The following is a 22547-nucleotide window of genomic DNA, read 5'->3' as shown; positions in this document are numbered from 1 at the left end:
ACATGGGGAACAAATTGGTACCAGTTCTTTAAAAGTTGAACTGAAAATTACCCCCAAAGTTGCCGGCTGTGGGTATGACCAGGCAGATTCAAATTTCCAGCCCTGTATATGTGTTGGCCATCTCTTTTTATTTAATCCCTTTCTACAGCACACTCAGCAAAACAACAACATGCTTAGGCTGAGGATGTGGATATGACCAGGCAGGTTCAAATGTCCAGCCAAACAACAACATGCTTAGGCTGAGGCTGTGGGTATGACCAGGCAGATTCAAATTTCCAGCCCTGTATTTCTGTTGGCCATCTCTGTTTATTTAATCCCTTTCTGCAGCTACTTTATGTTCTCAACTGTTAAGCACTTGGCTGTCCTGTACAACCCAGTTTGCCTTCCTGTCTGAATACATTCATTTTATGTTTGTAAAATTGCAAAGTAAAAACAGTGAAATACATCACTACCTCAATTTTGATTCATTGATATTTACATTTACTTTTACCTACCTTTTCTGTGTAATTTGTTGTAAATTTGATTGCAAAACAAAGGCTGCATGAAGGACTTCAATGTGTTTGGCTTTTAACCAAGTATTTCCACTTAGTTTGGGGAGTCCACCTCTTATAGTTCTGCTGGACAAACTTTAGCCCGTTAACTATTATATTTATAAGACATCAGCATTACAAAAACAAATGTTGGGCAGTTGTTTTGATTAAAATGATTGGCATTTGGCTCATGTCCAAAACAGGTTAAACTGGGCAGTGCCGGGTACCCCAGCTAGTATATTATAAATAATTACCTTTAAGACAAGATTCCAAATGTGTTCTCCACTGCATGATGAACATGAGACAACCTGCAGCTGTAGATAATTTCTCTGTGATTCTGGGAGCGATGAAAGAATTGTTTCATCGGCTACGAAATTATTTTGTTATATTGGGTAGAGTCAAGCAGGACAAAGCAGGATGCATTGGCACAATGAATAGCACTGCAGTGCAGAGATCAAATTTGTGCAAGTGAAACCGGCATACAGCAGTGATCAAACAGGGAAGAGGTATCAAACCCACCACAGTCAGATTATTATAAGATACCCCAAGTTCCCTGAAAAATATTTGGCTTAGTCAAAGGGCATCTTGGAAGCTGTGCGCTGAGTAGAATCCTCTATTACATCCCCACTGTCCAACTCCCTGGCTCTTGAGTTTTCTATGGAGAGGATAGCTAAGCCACTCAGCTGTTCCTGACCCATGGAGCTCCGTTGGTATGTCTTGATCATTTTTAACTCGGAAAATGATGTCTCAACTGACGCCACTGTCACCGACAATGTCAGAAACAAGAGGAGCAGCCCAGGCCTGGACTTGTCGAAGGGCTACTGGCCGTGCTGGAAAATCCAAAACTGTCTTTTTTTTCCCCCTGTCTGCATATATAGTAATGGTAAATGCCACACTGGCAGAACCATTTATGAACATTAATACACATATGCAGGACAGAAGGTATGTAGTGCGAGAGTGAATGTGGTGTGCGTGTGTGACCCCCATCCGCCCTTCCCAATCACCCTACAAGATCCTACTCAAAGCCGACTGACAACTTCTATCAGGAGGGACCAACCACCAAAACAACACGAAGACAGACAAAAACGAAAGACAAGTGGTGAAAGCAATAACTGTGAAGTGAGACACCGAGGAGACGGGGCCCCAACATAAAACATGCCGGAACAAACCACCACACATGGACAAGCAGTGACAGCAACAGTGTGTTGTCTAGTTAGTCAATCAATCAATTTCAATCAATTTTATTTATATAGCACCAAATCACAACAAACAGTTGCCCCAAGGCGCTTTATATTGTAAGGCAAGGCCATACAATAATTATGTAAAAACCCCAACGGTCAAAACGACCCCCTGTGAGCAAGCACTTGGCGACAGTGGGAAGGAAAAACTCCCTTTTAACAGGAAGAAACCTCCAGCAGAACCAGGCTCAGGGAGGGGCAGTCCTCTGCTGGGACTGGTTGGGGCTGTGGGCGAGAACCAGGAAAAAGACATGCTGTGGAGGGGAGCAGAGATCAATCACTAATGATTAAATGCAGAGTGGTGCATACAGAGCAAAAAGAGAAAGAAACACTCAGTGCATCATGGGAACCCCCCAGCAGTCTAAGTCTATAGCAGCATAACTAAGGGATGGTTCAGGGTCACCTGATCCAGCCCTAACTATAAGCTTTAGCAAAAAGGAAAGTTTTAAGCCTAATCTTAAAAGTAGAGAGGGTGTCTGACTCCCTGATCTGAATTGGGAGCTGGTTCCACAGGAGAGGAGCCTGAAAGCTGAAGGCTCTGCCTCCCATTCTACTCTTACAAACCCTAGGAACTACAAGTAACCCTGCAGTCTGAGAGCGAAGCGCTCTATTGGGGTGATATGGTACTATGAGGTCCCTAAGATAAGATGGGACCTGATTATTCAAAACCTTATAAGTAAGAAGAAGAATTTTAAATTCTATTCTAGAATTAACAGGAAGCCAATGAAGAGAGGTCAATATGGGTGAGATATGCTCTCTCCTTCTAGTCCCCATTAGTACTCTAGCTGCAGCATTTTGAATTAACTGAAGGCTTTTCAGGGAACTTTTAGGACAACCTGATAATAATGAATTACAATAGTCCAGCCTAGAGGAAATAAATGCATGAATTAGTTTTTCAGCATCACTCTGAGACAAGACCTTTCTGATTTTAGAGATATTGCGTAAATGCAAAAAAGCAGTCCTACATATTTGTTTAATATGCGCTTTGAATGACATATCCTGATCAAAAATGACTCCAAGATTTCTCACAGTATTACTAGAGGTCAGGGTAATGCCATCCAGAGTAAGGATCTGGTTAGACACCATGTTTCTAAGATTTGTGGGCCAAGTACAATAACTTCAGTTTTATCTGAGTTTAAAAGCAGGAAATTAGAGGTCATCTATGTCTTTATGTCTGTAAGACAATCCTGCAGTTTAGCTAATTGATGTGTGTCCTCTGGCTTCATGGATAGATAAAGCTGGGTATCATCTGCGTAACAATGAAAATTTAAGCAATGCCGTCTAATAATACTGCCTAAGGGAAGCATGTATAAAGTGAATAAAATTGGTCCTAGCACAGAACCTTGTGGAACTCCATAATTAACCGTAGTCTGTGAAGAAGATTCCCCATTTACATGAACAAATTGTAATCTATTAGATAAATATGATTCAAACCACTGCAGCGCAGTGCCTTTAATACCTATGGCATGCTCTAATCTCTGTAATAAAATTTTATGGTCAACAGTATCAAAAGCAGCACTGAGGTCTAACAGAACAAGCACAGAGATGAGTCCACTGTCTGAGGCCATAAGAAGATCATTTGTAAGCTTCACTAATGCTGTTTCTGTACTATGATGAATTCTAAAACCTGACTGAAACTCTTCAAATAGACCATTCCTCTGCAGATGATTAGTTAGCTGTTTTACAACTACCCTTTCAAGAATTTTTGAGAGAAAAGGAAGGTTGGAGATTGGCCTATAATTAGCTAAGATAGCTGGGTCAAGTGATGGCTTTTTAAGTAATGGTTTAATTACTGCCACCTTAAAAGCCTGTGGTACATAGCCAACTAATAAAGATAGATTGATCATATTTAAGATCGAAACATTAATAATGGTAGGGCTTCCTTGAGCAGCCTGGTAGGAATGGGGTCTAATAGACATGTTGATGGTTTGGATGAAGTAACTAATGAAAATAACTTAGACAGAACAATCTGAGAGAAAGAGTCTAACCAATTACCGGCATCACTGAAAGCAGCCAAAGATAACGATACATCTTTGGGATGGTTATGAGTAATTTTTTCTCTAATAGTTAAAATTTTATTAGCAAAGAAAGTCATGAAGTCATTACTAGTTAAAGTTAAAGGAATACTCGGCTCAATAGAGCTCTGACTCTTTGTCAGCCTGGCTACAGTGCTGAAAAGAAACCTGGGGTTGTTCTTATTTTCTTCAATTAGTGATGAGTAGTAAGATGTCCTAGCTTTACGGAGGGCTTTTTTATAGAGCAACAGACTCTTTTTCCAGGCTAAGTGAAGATCTTCTAAATTAGTGAGACGCCATTTCCTCTCCAACTTACGGGTTATCTGCTTTAAGCTGCAAGTTTGTGAGTTATACCACAGAGTCAGGCACTTCTGATTTAAAGCTCTCTTTTTCAGAGGAGCTACAGCATCCAAAGTTGTCTTCAGTGAGGATGTAAAACTATTGACGAGATACTCTATCTCACTTACAGAGTTTAGGTAGCTACTCTGCACTGTGTTGGTATATGGCATTAGAGAACATAAAGAAGGAATCATATCCTTAAACCTAGTTACAGCGCTTTCTGAAAGACTTCTAGTGTAATGAAACTTATTCCCCACTGCTGGGTAGTCCATCAGAGTAAATGTAAATGTTATTAAGAAATGATCAGACAGAAGGGAGTTTTCAGGGACTACTGTTAAGTCTTCAATTTCCATACCATAAGTCAGAACAAGATCTAAGATATGATTAAAGTGGTGGGTGGACTCATTTACATTTTGAGCAAAGCCAATTGAGTCTAATAATAGATTAAATGCAGTGTTGAGGCTGTCATTCTCAGCATCTGTGTGGATGTTAAAATTGCCCATTATAATTATCTTATCTGAGCTAAGCACTAAGTCAGACAAAAGGTCTGAAAATTCACAGAGAAACTCACAGTAACGACCAGGTGGACGATAGATAATAACAAATAAAACTGGTTTTTGGGACTTCCAATTTGGATGGACAAGACTAAGAGTCAAGCTTTCAAATAAATTAAAGCTCTGTCTGGGTTTTTGATTAATTAATAAGCTGGAATGGAAGATTGCTGCTAATCCTCCGCCTCGGCCCGTGCTACGAGCATTCTGGCAGTTAGTGTGACTCGGGGGTGTTGACTCATTTAAACTAACATATTCATCCTGCTGTAACCAGGTTTCTGTAAGGCAGAATAAATCAATATGTTGAATAATTATTATATCATTTACTAACAGGGACTTAGAAGAGAGAGACCTAATGTTTAATAGACCACATTTAACTGTTTTAGTCTGTGGTGCAGTTGAAGGTGCTATATTATTTTTTCTTTTTGAATTTTTATGCTTAAATAGATTTTTGCTGGTTATTGGTGGTCTGGAAGCAGGCACCATCTCTACGGGGATGGGGTAATGAGGGGATGGCAGGGGAGAGAAGCTGCAGAGAGGTGTGTAAGACTACAACTCTGCTTCCTGGTCCCAACCCTGGATAGTCACGGTTTGGAGGATTTAAGAAAATTGGCCAGATTTCTAGAAATGAGAGCTGCTCCATCCAAAGTGGGATGGATGCCGTCTCTCCTAACAAGACCAGGTTTTCCCCAGAAGCTTTGCCAATTATTTATGAAGCTCACCTCATTTTTTGGACACCACTCAGACAGCCAGCAATTCAAGGAGAACATGCGGCTAAACATGTCACTCCCGGTCCGATTGGGGAGGGACCCAGAGAAAACTATAAAGTCCGACATTGTTTTTGCAAAGTTACACACCGATTCAATGTTAATTTTAGTGACCTCTGATTGGCGTAACCGGGTGTCATTACTGCCGACGTGAATTACAATCTTACCAAATTTACGCTTAGCCTTAGCCAGTAGTTTCAAATTTCCTTCAATGTCGCCTGCTCTGGTCCCCGGAAGACAATTGACTATGGTTGCTGGTGTCGCTAACTTCACATTTCTCAAAACAGAGTCGCCAATAACCAGAGTTTGATCCTCGGCGGGTGTGTTGCCGAGTGGGGAAAAACGGTTAGAAATGTGAACGGATTGGCGGTGTACACTGGGCTTCTGTTTAGAACTATGCTTCCTCCTCACAGTCACCCAGTCGGCCTGCTTTCCCGGCTCCTCGGGATCTGCCAGAGGGAAACTAACGGCGGCTAAGCTACCTTGGTCCGCACTGACTACAGGGGCCTGGCTAGCTGTAGAATTTTCCACGGTGCGGAGCCGAGTCTCCAATTCGCCCAGCCTGGCCTCCAAAGCTACGAATAAGCTACACTTATTACAAGTACCATTACTGCTAAAGGAGGCCGAGGAATAACTAAACATTTCACACCCAGAGCAGAAAAGTGCGGGAGAGACAGGAGAAGCCACCATGCTAAACCGGCTAAGAGCTAGTAGCTGCGCTAAGCTAGCGGATTTCTAAAAACATACAAAGTGAATAATGTGTAAATAATTTAGAGGTGATTCAGCAGAGGGAGTGCTTTAGTTAAGGCACGTGAAGATTACACTGTGAAACAAAGCGTTATCTAGGTAACTAGATCAATCTAACTGCACAGATTAAACAGCTAACAGATACAGCAAAACACCGCTGTGCTCCGGAACAGGAAGTGATACAATACTGCAGTGATAGCCAACCACCAGTAGAGGCAAGTTAGTGAGCATTCATTCCCTAATCTAAGACACCAGAGTCTTGATCCCCTTGACAGCACCCAAAACCGAATTGTGGTGTCGGCCACGAACACATAACCAGCCACACACAGAGACCCAGATCACAGCTATATATCCGATCACTACTGTGGCTGGTGTGTTGGGCCAAGATAAAACTACAGAACCCTACCATAAGACATGGACCACTCCGACACGTCTGAAGCCATGCAGCTGACTGCAAGCGACAATGGAAAAGGGCCCAGGACGCAGAGCCCCAGGAGGAAACAGACGAAAAAGGGAAGCGGAAGGGCACAGGGGCCAGGAAGGGCAGCCACCAGAGCCACCGGGGCAGCACGACAGACCAACAAGGGAGCGGCCCGACGGTGCCGGAACGCACCCCTCGACACCCCCCCCCCCCCCCAATGGAGGGACAGGAAGTAACCCCACACCCGAGGGAAGCACGTAGAGCGCGGGCAGGTCCCACCAAGGGGGGGGGGGGGGGGGGTCCAGAACTGTCTAATCTAGTCAGCTTTGCTCTCTTCTCTTCTTTTCTGTCCTTTCTGTTATTACTGCCGGAAAACATTTTTCTGCAAGGTCTTTGGTGTCACTATTTTGCCCAGCATTCATCACTGCACAGCAACTTTTGAAATACCCCAACAGACATTACGTTATTCTTTTAACTGAGTATTCTTTATTGTAAATTTAGCTTATTATTCATTAAAAACACACACCATTTTGGAATATGTTACACTTAACTATTTCACCAACTGGTAAACAATGACAGAGATAGGTTTCAAGACTATAAGGTAATGAATCAGCTGTGTAACATGCCTGATATACACTTTTATGCATGCTGTGCACAGTGCGCATCACCGTGATAATGTAAATTAGTTCAGACAGATTCACAGGTCCCTGTATGTACCAGATGTCTTTTCCTCTTTTGTACGGAGGACACAACGTCCATGATTTCCAAAAACAATTTGAAATGTGGACTCATCATAGCCCAGCACATTTTTCCACTTTGCGTCTGTCCATTTCAAATGAGCTCGGGCCCAGATAAGGCAGCGGTGTTTCTGGATGTTGTTGATGTATGGCTTTTGCTTTGCATGGTAGAGTTTTAACTTGCACTTGTCAATGTAGTGACGAACTGTGTTAACTGACAGTCATTTTCTGAAGTGTTCCTGAGCCCATGCAGTAAGATCCTTTACACAAATATGTCAGTTTTTAATGCAGTGCCGCCTGAGGCATTGAAGGTCACGGGCATTCAATGTTGGTTTTTGGCCTTGCCGCTTACATGTAGAAAGTTCTCCAGATTCTCTGAATCTTCTGATTATATTATGGACTGTAGATGATGGAATCCCTAAATTCCTTGAAATTGAACATTGAGAAACATTGTTCTTAAAGTGTTGCACTATTTTTTCACGCAGTTGCTCACAAAGTGGTGATCCTCGCCCCATCTTTGCTTGTGAATGGCTGAGCCTTTTGGGGATGCTCCTTTAATACCAAATCAGACACTCACCTGTTTCCAGTTAACCTGTTCACCTGTGGAATGTTCCAAACAGGTGTTCTTTGAGCATTCATCAACTTTCCCAGTCTTTTGCTGCCACTGTCCCAGCTTTTTTGAAATGTGTTGTTGGTATCCATTTCAAAATGAGCAAATATTTGCACAAAAACAACAAAGTTTATCAGTTTGAACATTAAATATCTTGCCTTTGTGGTGTATTCAATTGAATATAGGTTGAAGAGGATATGCAAATCATTGTATTTGTCAGGTTTTGGCCCTGGACCTGCACAGAATCTGGTTTTGTCCCCCGGTCTCCGTCTGTTTCCCTCTCTTTGTCCTTCTGTCCGACCCTGAGTGTTTATTTTCTGTTTCTTCCACTTTGGTCTTGGTTTTATGATCTGTTACACTTTAGCCATGTTAAGTTCTGTTCTAGTTCAGTCTCTGCTTTTTATTTAGTCATACCGTGTTATCACATTAGGTATTGATGATTATCTGTTACACTTCAGCCACTTATTGAGTTCTGTTCTAGTTTAGTCTTCATCCTTTACTTTCTGGTTATTCAGTCACTCTGTCTTGAGCACATCTGTCCCTCAGGTTTTTCTGTACTCAGGCCACATGTTGAGTTCTCATCTAGTTTAGATCCAACCTTTAATTTTCTTTCTGCTTTTTCACTTGTTTATTCTGCTTCCCTCACATTTGTATTTTAGGTATCATTATTTACTAATTGTTTAACATTTGCTCTGTCACTATCACTTTCCTCTTTTTGCAGCTTTTGTCTGACACTCCCACCTGTCACTCCACTCATCTCGTCCAGCCACGCCTTCTTCCCTGCACTTGTATCTCATCATGCCCTGATTATCCTCTGCTTTTAAACCACTTGTTCTCCACAACTCACTGCTAGTTCGTTGTGCATTCTGCCTCGTTCCAAGCCACCTGTATCTTGTCATAGTCTGTGTTTTTGCCGTTCTCGACCTCTGCTTGTCCTTGACCACGTTTTTGCCTGAGCCTGTTAACCTGCTTCTCTGCGCCTGAACCCTGCTTGTTTTTGACTATGTTTTTGTCTCCTCCGATACACCTGTTTGCCCGTGCTGGAACTCCGCTTGTTACTGACCGTGCCGCCGCCTCAAGACTGTCTGTACTGCCGCCTGCCTGCTTGTGACCCTGTGTATCGACCTCAGCCTGTTTTTGATTAAACCTTTTCCTAACCACTAAGTGATGAGTCGGCATTTGTGTCCACCCGCCTGTCGTGCCACGTCCTCACAGTTCCGGACAGTATTGTGTTTTTATTTACATTTCACACAACGTCCCAACTTCATTGGAATTGGAGTTGTACATTCTCCACTATGAGGAGAGACTGGCAGTTTCTCACATGCATTTGCATGGATGTTTTTGAACTATTCTGGTCTTTGAGCTGCACACAATTTTGTCAAATGTTAAATAATATTGTATTCACAAAGTGCAATTATTTATAACTTATCTATAAGAGTTGTCAACATTTATGGCTTTGCATAGCTGCTGTATATTTTAGTTTGTATAATTCTTGCTGAGATTTCATCTTCCTGTCAGCTCTTTTGCATAGAGTTAGGGTTATTGTTGTGGTGTAAAGCACCAGGGATTTGTTGGTGGAGTATTATTTTGACATGTAAACCACTATTTATAAAATATGCCTCAGCTGTAGTAAAAGTGGAATAAAGAGTATCTTGTACTGTAGTGACTACAGCCTGTAAATGGTTAGTCTCAGATTTATTTTCAACTCAGATATCTTTTTGAGATTTTTCTCCACCATAAAGAAATTCACACCAACAAACATCTGCTGTTAAACTGCTCACTTTTATAGTTGCATAACAAAGTATTTGTTTGAGAGTTCCTACATAATTTAATGTAGAATACTTCATCAGTTCTTTCAGTGTGACCTTTTAGCCTATCCTGCATTGGACACATGTTCAGTACGCCACATCTGTTTTTCACATTTAAAAAAAAACACAATCAAAAATATGGATGTTAGATCTGGTGATACTCACATAGAGTTTGCATGCTGAGATAAGACTAAGGTTTATTTACATACTACACACACACACACACACACACACACACACACACACACACACACACATATATATATAAAATCCCATAAAACAGCTACCTGAAAAGGTCCCTGACACCAGCAAAAACAGAAACACAGAACCCCCCACCCCCACCCCCGACAAAAAAAAACAACCGAGTGGAGAAGGGACTATCGAAAAACAAAGGGGACCTAAACCCAGGAAACCCAGAGTATACCACATGAAAAAAACAATATAAGGATCTCATCCGGAAGTAACCTAGGATAATTTAAATCAACAAAAGAACTGTGATGAGTGACAACCGAGAAAAGACGTAGGGGGTAACCCAACATAATAAATGGGCAAAAAAAACAAAAAACAACCAGAAAAAACGTAACCAGGGCAACAAAAGGGAAACAGACTAATAACTGACCAATAGGGGGCTCCAAACTGAGAAAAGATGAGGCAAGAAAAACAAACACTTCATAATACAGGGCAAAGGAAAACCGACAGACCATGAGAAAAGATGGGAAAAAGACCAAAAGACTCCTTTGAGTCTAGTCTGCCTGAAGTTTCTTCCTCAGAGGGAGTTTTTCCTTACCACTGTTGGTCTGGGGGTTAGTAAGGTTAGACCTTACTTGTGTGAAGCACCTTGAGGCAACTCTGTTGTGATTTGGTGCTATATAAATGACAATAAATTGAAATTGAAAAATTTAAAAACCAGAAGAAAAACTGTGCTTAGAAGTTTGGGCCAACCAATGCAGAAAATGAAATGAAACATTATAAGAACTCTGGAAAACCAATAAACCAAAACAAGTTGATGAGACCCAAACCATGGAAGGCATATAATGCAAAAGAAAATCAAACCAACGGAAAGTACTTGAGGAACGACCAAAAATGGGCAACTTAAGCCAGGACCTGAGGAAGGATTTTAACCACAGTAGAACGGAGAAGACGTGATGGTCCAGTTATAATGTTCTGAGGTGAATTCTCCTCTGAGACCCATGCTGGAGAAGAGGTTGGTGCCGTGCGCCCAGCTGGATCAGAGGCTGTGCATGGAGCACGGAGCGGGTGTTGTGATTGCGTCAGCAGATGCTGCAGAGGTTGACAGAGGTCTGAGGGCCACAACAGCTTTAGCACATGCTGCTGCTGTCTGTGGTGAATCGTGCATCGGGATGGTTGCATTCGACGCTGGGGAATGCCACAGAGCCCTGCATGTCATGATCGATGCGGTCGTGGCTGCTGTGATCTGTGGCGGCGTGCGTGCCATGACGGCTTCGGCAGGTGTGACTGTAGAATCCTGCAACGTGCGCTGGGGCCATCTTGTCCGCGCTGCAGCTGACTCTGTCATCAAGTGTGCCTTGATCATTGTGGCTGGCGCGTACGTCTTAACAGTGTCATGGGAGGTGCTAAGGAGGGCCCCACTGTGACGCAGCGAGGCGTTGGAACTGGAGCTTCCCGGAGCTGGCGCGCTGGTGTAGGCGGGGCAGGTGATGTCAGCTGCTGTGGTGATGTGTTGCTTCCTCAAGGCCCTGCGTGAACAGGGAAGTCAGACAATATGACTGTTTCCAAAGCCATAGGCGGAGTGGTTACGAGTGCCATTGACCGTAACTGAGGTGCCCGTCATGTCCGTGGAGCCGGTGTGGGTGCAGCCAGCGCCGGTGCTACGTAAGATTGCTGGACCGGCCTGTCGGGCTGATTAAGCTTGGCCCACTTACGGATTGAAGAGCATTGTGACATTGGTGCAGCTGGCAGACTGGGCATGGTTAGAAAGCCCCTCATTGGGGGCTGACGGCGACAGCAGAGAGTGCTATCACCCGAGGTGTTTCATGGCATTTCAAAGAGTCTATTGGATCCTCGATGAACGGAGGGAGCTGACCTTGCTCGAACAGGGTTTTTATGTGCACTAATTCAAGAAAGGTCCAGACCAAGTTAGGTTCAGTCTGCAGCATCTCATCAAGAGTAGAAAAATGCACTGCTTGCGCTGCTGCCCTGAATTGCCAAAAACTCAAAAAACAAGTCTTGGATCTTAAACAACATGTTTGCAGTGTCCTGAAGCCTTAATCCCTCCATTTCTGATGAGGTTTCAATATCCTCATCACAATCATCATCATCATCTTCATCATAATCAATGTCTTCCCAGTTGGACTCACTGACTATGGGCGGCAGAGTGGATGGTAGGTGCGCCTCAGGGTGTCTCACCCAGTCAGGGAGTCTCTCCTCTGAAAATAAATCATCCAGCCCAAGTAACTCAGGGAAGACTTTAAACAGTCACGAGTTTGCCTCCAAAAATTCCCAAGCCTGGTCAAGATAATCAAACTTCTCCTTAGGGGAGAAACAATCACAAAAGCACACACACATACAAAAAAAAATGTTATGTCTGCAAAAATCTCCTTGATGGTGCCGAGGTCTGGACTTTGTTGAGCAGCGTTCATACCTGGGCTGGAGTCTGCTGTGCCCAAGTTCTGGCCAGTTCGTACTGTCACGACTCGAGGATGCATGGCACAAAACTGTGGGAGGGCACAAAATGCAGACTCAAGGGCCAAGTGTTATAAGTAAAAAGATCATCGTTAACGTATTGTCAAGCAGGGATATGGTACACTGGAAAGGTAGGCAGCGAAGCAGAAGTACAGATAAGTGCAAAAACATGATCAAGAGAGGCTGGGTTCAAAAAACATTGTGCTATACTGTATCAAAGGCAGAGGGAAAAACAAGGTCCGGTAAACAAAGCCAGGTCAAAACACACTGAGGCAAAAACAAGACAAGACAATCAAGAGGCTGGAACGTGGATACATGGATCGTGACAAACTGGCAAGGGAGTGGAGAAAGTGAATGCCTTTAATACACAGGTGGGGTAATTAGGTTAACAAGGTGCACATGTGGAAGAAAGTTCTAAGAGGAAGGAAGAGAAGCCAAGTTCCTGCTAAACTGAACTGCGTCATAAGACACGTGGCAACTTAATTGCACTGCTGACCTCTGAACAATTCCTGAACATGAACAATTCCTGAACTGTGAACATTCCTGCATTAAGCCTCCATATAAACTCTGAACATTTTGCTGTTAAAGACTTCCAGTGTTACCAGTGCATTCATTCACTTTTATTCTCTTCGTCTCCTCAGAACGTTCCTCTGTCCTTGGCTCTGTGCTGCCACCTGACTCCAGTTCCTGTCCTGCCCTGTCCTGGATTTCAACCCACTCGCTAACTGCCAAACCTGGTTCCATTTGCACTGCAGCTCCCAGCTTTCCACTGCTCCAAGCAGGCCCTGTCTCAGCTCTGCAGGCACCATCACCAGCTTCAGCATTATTATTCCTTTGTTACTCATTATTGTAAATAAATCTCCTTTCATTCACACCTGTTCTCGTCATTGCTCCCAGCATGTGAGTCCATCGCCTGACCGGTCCGGTTCCATCCAGACCTCTAACCATAACAGTGTCAGCAGCGATTCACCCATTATCGCTTTGTTTCTGCTTAAAACTGACTTTAGAATGATTTAAGAGGTTTTTATTTGTCATTTGTTGGTTAATATTCACATTATTTCCTTTGATCACTTTGGGTGTAGCGAGTCAGACTCAGAGAATCAGACTCAGACATGCCTTGTGGCGCTCTGATCGCTCCCCCGTCTTGTGTTATGAAATAATGCTGAATTTATGTGGAAAGGATTGTTGTACAAAAGCTTCAGATATCTGTTGCTGAAACAGATGATGACTAAACTGCAGTTTAAAGCAGAAATGAGGTGATAATCAGTGAATTTCTGCTGACGCTCCGAAATAACGCATGCGCAGTGAAGGCAGGGGGGACTGATTTTTAGGAGGGACTGTTCGGTCGGTGACACCGGGTCTCTTTGGAGACTTTTTGAGTACTACTGGAATTACTTAGTATCAAATGAACAGGTACTTCAGCATGCTAAAATGAGGAGTATTACTTGCATTGTGAGGCAGCATCAGCTTCAACATTTTGACAATGTTTGGTGTTTCTTTGTGCATTATCCAGCATATAGCTGTCTGAGTGTTGAAGACCCCAATGACTGGAGAAAGCCATGTGGATGCCTATGATGATGGTTATTTTAGAATGTGAGAATGAACCAGTTGTCTGCCTGGGTGAATGCCATCCAGGAGCCAAGGTGGTTCCATGGTGTTGTGAACATAGTGATATGTGGCACCAGTGCATGCTCCCACGCTTGACTTTACTTACTTTAGTTATATCCACCAAGGAAATTAGATTTTTATTGGGATTTGGTTGTCTTTCTGTTCTTTTTTTGGCACCAAGATATCTTATAACATTTCAATGAAAATGAATGTAGAGTTGGTTAAATTTTGAACCGGATGTGGATCCATAAACATTTCTTGAATTATGAATGTAAGGGATTGAAAAATAACCCATTTCACAAAACAGATGAAAGAAACAACAGATAATGTAACAAGCAAAAGGTCAAAGGCCAAACCCTCTCATAAGTGGAAGAGATATAACCCCAATTCCAATGAAGTTGGGACGTTGTGTGAAATGTAAATCAAAATACAATACAATGATTTATAAAGCCTCTTCAACCTATATTCAGTTGAATACACCACAAAGACAAGATATTTAATTTTCAAACTGATAAACTTTGTTTTTGTGCAAATATTTCCTCATTTTGAAATGGATGCCTGCAACACATTTCAAAAAAGCTGGGACAGTGGTATGTTTACCGCTGTGTCCTGGGTCTCTGTCATATTTTGCGCTTCATAATGCGCCACACATTTTCAGTGGGTGACAGGTCTGGACTGCAGGCAGGCCAGTCTAGTATCCGCACTCTGTTGTAACATGTGCAGAATGTGGCTTGGCATTGTCTTCCTGAAATAAGCAGGGACGTCCCTGAAAAAGACGTTGCTTGGATGGCAGAATGTGTTGTTTCAAAACCTGGATGTACCTTTCAGCACTGATGGTGCCATCACAGATGTGTTATGCTGGTTCACATGGCAGGATTTTCAAATTATCTGTAGGTTTCCAAAACCTGAGAGACCACACACGTGGATATAAAAAAATCATAGCTCTAACAGTGTAGCAGAGAAGCTTGAATCTTCGACTGGACTGGGTTGCTTGACGTGAGGACGTTTCGCTTCAAATCACGGAAGCTTCCTCAGCTAAAATTCTTGCTCTGGTAGTCTGACTTCTGTCTTGACTCTTGTAGAGAAGAATAAACCAGAAGCCAACAAAAGCTGGAGTTTTTAACCTAACCAGACCCCTCCTACCGAGAGGCCGACTGCTATAGGCTAGTGACTAAACAATAGCTCTAATTAGCACCTATTGTGCTCTAGTTAGCACTCTCCTGATGACGTGAATGACTCATTACCATGAACAAAAGACTGAAACTGCTTTGACCTGAGTACCACATTGTAAACAGGGGACAAAGTGTGTCTGAGACCCGCCCCCCGGTTAAGGCTGGGTTTCAACTGTTTTACAAAGAATGCTTCCTTGACACCTCTCTCAAACCATTTCTTCTCTCTGGCTAAGATTTTAACTTCGTTGTCCTCAAACGTGTAGTTAGTGTCTTTCAGGTGGCGATGAACTGCAGACTGAGGTCCACTGGTGACCTCTCTGCGGTGCTGGTATAGCCTCTTGTTTAAAGGTTGCTTAGTCTCACCTATGTAGTGTTCATTAGTTTTCCTGACATCTGATATAATACACTACATTGCTCTGTTTGTAACTAGGGATCCTGTCCTTAGGGTGAACTAATTTCTGTCTCAAGGTGTTAACCGGTTTAAAGTAAACTGGGATTTTGTGCTGTCTGAAGATCCTCTGTAGTTTTTCCCCTACTCCTGCTAAATAAGGGAGAGACACTCCTCTTCTTCTTGTCTCCGTCTCCTGTCTATCTGGTCTCTTTGTTTTCTGGGACTTCTGCACTTTGTCCAGGGACCATCGTGGGTACCCACATACTGTGAGGGCTTTCCGTACAAGTTGTTGTTCTTTAGCCCTTCCCTCTGCAGTTGTGGGCACCTGTTGGGCTCTGTGTTGAAGAGTCCTGATCACCCCGAGCTTGTGTTCAAGGGGGTGGTTTGAGCCAAAGAGCAGATATTGGTCAGTGTGAGTGGGTTTTCTGTAAACCTCTGTCTGGAGCTGCCTGTTCCCTCTAATCGTAACATCACAGTCCAAGAAGGCTAAATGGTTGTTTCTGGCATCCTCACGTGTGAACTTGATATTGGAATCCACCGAATTGATGTGTTCTGTAAAGTCCTCGACCTCCTGTTGCTTGATTTTAACCCATGTGTCATCGACATATCTGAACCAGTGACTGGGAGAGATGCCCGTGAACGACGTCAAAGCTGTCTTCTCCACTCGCTCCACGTACAGATTGGCCACAATGGGGGATACCGGAGACCCCATCGCACAACCATGGATCTGCCTGTGGTAATTCCCCTTCTTCATCTTTCAGCTGTTCCCGTTAGGGGTCGCCACAGCAGATCAATCGTTTCCATCTCACCCTGTCCTCTGTATCTTCCTCTGTCACACCAAGCACCTGCATGTCCTCTCTCAGCACATCCATGAACCTCCTCTTTGGTCTCCCTCTTCTCCTCCTGCCTGGTGGCTCCATCCTCAGCATCCTTCTCCCTATATACCCTGGGTCCCTCCTCTGCACATGTCCAAACCATCTCAATCTCGCCTCTCTGACTTTGTCTCCAAACCGTCCCACCTGAGCTGTCCCTCTGATATGTTCATTCCTAATCTTGTCCATTCTTGTCACTCCCAAAGAGAATCTCAACATCTTCAGCTCTGCCACCTCCAGCTCTGCCTCCTGTCTTTTTGTTAGTGCCACTGTCTCTAAACCATACAACATAGCTGGTCTCACTACTGTTTTGTAAACTTTCCCCTTCACTCTTGCTGATATTCTTCGGTCACAAATCACTCCTGCCACCTTTCTCCACCCACTCCACCCTGCCTGCACTCTCTTCTTCACCTCTCTACCACACTCTCCATTACTTTGAACAGTTGACCCCAAATATTTAAACTCATCTACTTTCACCACTTCTACTCCTTGTAACTGCACTACTCCACTGGACTCCCTCTCATTTACACACATGTACTCAGTCTTGCTTCTACTGACTTTCATTCCCCTTCTCTCCAAAGCATATCTCCACTTCTCCAGACTAGACTCAACTTGCTCTCTACTCTCACTACAGATCACAATGTCATCTGCAAACATCATAGTCCATGGGGACTCCTGTCTGATCTCATCTGTCAACATGTCCATCACCACTGCAAACAAGAAAGGACTCAGAGCTGATCCGTGGTGTAATCCCACCTCCACCTTGAATGAGTCTGTCATTCCGACTGCGCATCTCACCGCTGTCACACTATTCTTGTACATGTCCTGCACTACCCTAACATACTTCTCTGCCACTCCAGACTTCCTCATACAATGCCACAACTCTTCTCTTGGCACCCTATCATAAGCTTTTACTAAGTCCACAAACACACAATGTAACTCTTTCTGTCCTTCTCTGTACTTTTCCAACAGTATTCTCAGAGCAAACATTGCATCTATAGTGCTCTTTCTCGGCATGAAACCATATTGCTGCTCACAGATCTTCACCTGTTTTCTAAGCCTAGCTTCTACTACTCTTTCCCATAACTTCATGCTGTGGCTGATCAGCTTTATGCCTCTGTAGTTACTGCAGCTCTGCACATCATCCTTGTTCTTGAAAATAGGAACCAGCACACTTCGTCTCCACTCCTCAGGCATCCTCTCACTTTCCAAGATTTGTCCCTTTGTCTGGCCAATCGGTACAAGTCCTTTTCTCCTTCCTTACTATTCAACTTCTTGTACAGCTCGCAATATACCTTTTCCTTTGCTTTTGCCACTTCTCTTCCCGCCTTACCCTGCATCTCCTTGTACTCCTGTCTACTTTCTTCATCTCTCCGACTATCCCAAAACTTTTTCGCCAACCTCTTTCTCCTTATGCTTTCCTGGACCTCTTCATTCCACCACCAAGTCTCCTTGTCTTCCTTCCACTGTCCAGATGTCATACCCAGTACTGCCCTAGCTGTCTCCCTCACCACATCTGCAGTACTTTTCCAGTTGTCCAAAATTGCTTCCCCTCCAACTATTGCTTCTCTCACCTGCTCGCTAAATTTCACACAACAGTCTTCCTCCTTCAGCTTCCACCATCTGATCCTTTGTTGAGCTCTCACTCTCTTCTTCTTCTTTACCTCTAAAGTCATCCTACAAACAACCATCCTATGCTGTCTAGTGACACTCTCTCCTGCTACCACCTTAGTCTGTGATTTCTTTTAGCTTGCATCTCCTATAAAGAATGTAGTCCACCTGTGTGCACCTTCCTCCACTCTTATATGTTACCCTGTGCTCCTCCCTTTTCTTAAAGTAGGTATTCACCACAGCCATTTCCATCCTTTTTGCAAAATCAACTACCATCTGTCCTTCCCCATTCCTATCCTTGATACCATATCTACCCATTACTTCCTCATCACCTCTGTTCCCTTCACCAACATGCCCATTGAAGTCTACTCCTATCACCACTCTTTCATGCTTGGGCATACTCTCCACCACCTCATCTAACACACTCCAGAAATCTTCTTTCTCCTTCATCTCACAACCTACCTGTGGGGCATATGCACTGATGATATTCATCATCACCCCTTCAATTTCCAACTTCACACTCATCACCCTGTCAGATACTTTCTTAACCTCCAACACACTTTTAACATACTCTTCCTTTAAAATGACCCCAACACCATTTCTCTTCCTGTCCTCACCATGGTACAACAACTTGTACCCACCGCCGATGCTCCTGCTCTTACTTCCCTTCCACTTGGTCTCTTGCACACACAATATGTCTACCTTTCTCCTCTCCATCATATCAGCCAGCTCTGTCCCTTTACCAGTCATACTACCAACATTCAAAGTCCCCACTCTCATTTCCACCCTTCTAGTTTTCTTCTTCTCCCGCTGGTTGTGGCAACCTTTTCCTCCTCCTCTTCTTCGTCGTCTTCCCCCTAAACAGGAAATACGTGGTGTTAAGACAGATCTCCAAGAGTTGGCAGACGTGGTCTGGTGTGAGTTTGGTCCTTTCAGGTAGAGACAAATCCTCCAGCAGTCTCTGCCTCACAGCTGAGATGGCCTCAGCGGTGGGGATGCAGGTGAACAATGAAGTCGCATCAAATGACACCATAGTTTCATCTGCCTCCAGCTTCAGGTCTTTGATCTTTTTCACAAAATCTTGTGTGTTCTCCACATGGTGGTCTGAGTTACCCACTAGAGGAGCCAAAATCCACTTGAGGTGCTTGGCCAAATTGTATGTGATGGAATCTGTGCTACTTACAATAGGCCTGAGTGGCACGTCCTGTTTGTGGATTTTGGGCAGTCTATAGATGCATGGAGTGGTGTCCCCCGGGTACAGTCTGTAGTATGTCTGCCTGTCGATGAGTCCCTCTTTCTCCAGGTTTGGAGGTAGCTAATGATTTTCTTCTTATAGCCACTCGTGGGGTCTCTCTTCAGACGTTCGTATGTGCAAGGATGATAAAGAAGACATCAAAGGACAACTGATCTCACAATCAATAAGAATGAGATAAAAGATAAATGTTACATGATGTCACAAGTTAATAATATAATAAGTCAAGTCAATAATAACCCTCTCACAATGAAAATGAAACAAACTACATGGGCACTCAGAGAGCACGTAACTTGGTTCAACAAGCTCTATTGACTCTACTGAAAGGAGCATACATTACTTTGATCTTTCCTCAGACATACTTAGATCGAATACATGCACTTGATCTTTATTTCTGATAATTCACCTTTGTTTGTTGATCTTTGACCGTTGAGCTTCATGACTGACCTTTGCTAAATTGTTGATGTTTTCTTCATAATCTATCTGTCTTGCTTTATATTATCCTCTACTATCAAGATGAAGGCAGTTCGTTTCAAGGCTCGAAGCCTGACATTTGATCCTCATCCTAAATTTATATATTGATTCAAGAGTTTACTTTTTCTGATTGGGTTGATACTGTAATCAAGACCACTGGAATCAGTTATGATGGATCAAAGGCATTATCAGGCTTTGAGCAGGATCAAAGGAGCTGAAATGCCAAATCAGAAACCAGGATCTGATCAAAAGAATCAGGACTGAAAAAAAATCAATATCTGTCCCTGGATCTGTACAGAGAACAACTCATCCTTTTGTCTTGCATAAAGAAAGTGAATACTAATCTCTTTGTTGTGCATGTTCAGGCATATTGTGATATATAATCCCGCGCATATTTTTGCCTGTGACAATGTGTGCTACGTGTTGCCAATGACATATGCTCATGTAGATGCATGTGTTTGAGAGAGAGAGAGAGATAATTTTTGTCTGCCTCGAAATGGGTGGGTGGGAGTGGGCAGTACAGTTTTTTGCTAACTGGAGTTTTGACAGGAAGAGCATCTGGCGTAGAAACAAAGAAAGAAACCCAACAAAACACAAATACACTATACTTGACTGAGGATGGTGTAAATGCTTTCACGCCACACAATATGAACACACCACCTCTGCACCTGCAGCCCAGTCTCACATTTTTTTTTCATGCTTCCATCATGAAATGATTCCAATTTTTGTGACAGGGTTTTTTTAAACTCATTATTAATAACCCTATTCCTTCCCCCAACCCTAACCATAACCACCCCGACCCCCCGCTTCACTTTTAATTTCGTGCAGCCATCATGGAATGAATGAGAATGAATTTGCCTTGCCGTGAAGACAATGTTGCGCTTTTCGTCACAATATCACAAACCAACAGATTAATGTATATTTCGTGCTGCTGAATCACGACTTGCCGTGAGACCAGGTTGGCACGTGACAACACTTCATTTACATCTGAACCCATTTACATGACTGCAAGTAAACTCATAATTGGGGTCAAAACCATCAAGCATTGGATGGAAACTAGCAATAGCTACTTACAGGTTCCCTTAATCCTTTGTACGACTGACAATATGGTGAGAACTGGTGTAACGCAGCAAATGCCTCAGAATTATAAAGAAATTAAACATTATCACCTGCAAATTAGGCCAAAATTTGTAAGGAAGTGAACATTGCAATTCAGGGTGTCAGTCAAGAGGCTTTGGACACTACTGTACAATTTCCAGTCAGGGTTCATTGAGAGTTAGTCAAGACAGAAAAATTGTGAAGTATGCTCTACATCCTTGAAATGCCCACTGGTGGTGATTGCGTTAATTACGAGGTCTGTTAGAAAAGTATCGGACCTTTTTTTTTTCTTTTCAAAAACCTGATGGATTTGAATCACATGTGCTTGCGTGAGCCAACCTTGAACCCTCATGCGCATGCGTGAATTTTTTCACGCCTGTTGATTGCGTCATTTGCTGGCAAGCAGCGTTTGTGTGAGGACGTGTAGTGCACTTGTCAGATTTTCATTGCAAGGAAAATGACGGAACGACTGGAGCAGTGCCGCATCAAATTTTGCCAGAAACTGAGCGACAGCCAGGTGGAAACCATTCGGAAGATTCAGACGGCTTTCAGTGACAATGCTCTGGGCATCACACAGATTAAGGAGCAGTACAACCATTTTAAAGACGGCCGCACAATGGTGGAGAGCGAGCCATGCTCCGGGCGGCCATCAACATGCTGAAATGACCAGATCATTTCCACAGTGAATGCTGTGGTGATGCGGGACTGTTGTGTGACTATCTGAAAAATTGAAAACACTTTTTCAGCACATTCCATTGTGAAGATTTGGCCATGAAAAGAGTTGCAGCGAAATTCGTGCCGCTGCTGATGGTGGAGCAAAAGCACCTTCGTGTTGAAGTCTCACAGGACATGCTGGACTCCGAAAAATGATGTCCACCTCTTCCACAATTTCTCAGATAGTCACATGACTGAAAAGCCACCAAAAGCCGTCTGAATCTTCCGAATGGTTTCCACATGGCTTTTGCTTAGTTTCTGGCAAAATTTGATGCAGCGCTGCTCCAGTCGTTCCGCCATTTTCCTTGCAATGAAAATCCACCGAGAGAACTACACACCACCTCACACAACGGTTGCTTGCCAGCAAATGACGCAATCGACAGGCGTGAAAAAATTCACGCATGCGCACGAAGGTTCAAGGTTGGCTCACGCAAGCAGGCTTGATTCAAAACCATCAGGTTTAAAAAAAAAAAAAAAATAAGGTCCGATACTTTTCTAACAGGCCTCATATTGTACATAATGAAAATATTCCACCTATTCTGGATGATAAACTAAATGTGATGATCTTTTTGTTGGATGGTGATGGATGACGTGAAAGTTTTTCACAGACATACAGACATAAACAGATTGGTAGCGGATACATACTACGGCTGGCTATATATATATATATATATATATATATATATATACATATATATATATATATATGATGAAATATAATCAATGCATATTACTATGCATGTTATGACTATGAGTAAGAACATAGCAATCCTTTAAATGTACTAATTAAGGTATCAGTACAGTATATTAGTTCACCTCACATTCCACAGACACTCTAGACGTATTTCAAGATTAGATTTTGAGAGTGACTGAAGTATGTGTGTCATGGTGGTTTACTGCTTCAAGTACCTGATAAAGTTTTTTTCAT

Source organism: Thalassophryne amazonica, chromosome 11 (genome assembly GCF_902500255.1).
Source record: "Thalassophryne amazonica chromosome 11, fThaAma1.1, whole genome shotgun sequence".
NCBI classification, from domain to species: Eukaryota; Metazoa; Chordata; class Actinopteri; order Batrachoidiformes; family Batrachoididae; genus Thalassophryne; species Thalassophryne amazonica.
Note: the sequence above shows the minus strand (reverse complement) of the source record.